This window comes from Triticum dicoccoides, chromosome 4B (genome assembly GCF_002162155.2).
Source record: "Triticum dicoccoides isolate Atlit2015 ecotype Zavitan chromosome 4B, WEW_v2.0, whole genome shotgun sequence".
NCBI classification, from domain to species: Eukaryota; Viridiplantae; Streptophyta; class Magnoliopsida; order Poales; family Poaceae; genus Triticum; species Triticum dicoccoides.
The window spans coordinates 517,072,543-517,073,676 of record NC_041387.1 but is presented as its reverse complement, the minus strand read 5'-3'; positions in this window follow the sequence as shown (position 1 = coordinate 517,073,676).

Genomic DNA, 1,134 nt, shown 5'->3' with positions numbered 1-1,134 from the left:
AATCAGGAAATTCCAGAATATTATTTAAACTTCAAAAATTCATAACTTTTATTCTGTAACTCCAAATTGGACAAATTATATATGAAAAATTATCAGAAAAATTCAAGGAATCCATCTGTACCATTTTCATGCATGTTAGAACAACTTATAGCTGCTGTTTAGCACAAATCAATTAAATGGCATTTGAATAATCACATATGGAGTTTAAATTTGAATCTTGTATTCAAACCAACTTCATTTAATCTGTTGCTAGTTGCATTAGCTCAAAACACATTCATTTTGCCATGTCATGATCATGCATCATATTGTGCATTGCATTGATTGTGTTCCCTTCTGTGTTGCCGGTATTTGTCCCCTCTCGATAGACATGATACCGATGATGTGATCGTTGACACTGATGAAGACTCAATGTTATCTTCAGAAGTGCCAGGCAAGCAAAACCCCCTTGTTCATTCCGATACAATCCTACTCTCTCGCTCCTCCTCTCTTTTACTGCATTAGGACAACAACGATTCATCTGTTACTTGCTGCGGTAGCTGAACCCCTTTATCCTTTGCATGACCTGTCATTCCACAGTAAATAGATGAAACCCACTAGTATGAGTAGGAATTGTTTGAGCCCTGTTGTGCCTACTCATTCATGCTTGTTTGTCATGCCTGCTACTGCTTAGAGTTGAGTCAGGTCTGATTCATCGGGGATGAATCAGAGGCGTGTGAACATGTCCTACTGTGTGTGAGCTAAGTGTGTGAACACGATTTGGTAAAGGTAGCGGTGAGAGGCCATGTAGGAGTACATGGTGGGTTGTCTCATTACAGCCGTCCTCAGGAACTGAGTTCTGTGTTTGTGATCCATGATTCAGCTACTACCATACATTGGGCCCTGAAATATGACCCCGCTCGACTTCTTATTCACCCTAGTCCTCTGTCCAGGAGTTGCAAGTAGTTTCTGGTGTTTGTAGCTTACTGGAGGCCGTGGACAGCGCTGACCGTAGGGGTGGGCTGTGATGCGGTAGGTACGTGGCACGGTGTACCGGATGCCCGTTTGGTATCTCGGGAACCCTGTTCACATCGTTTGGGGCTGTGAGCGAAACTCCGGCCGGATCTCCTCATGGATGGAACCCGAATAGGCGATAAA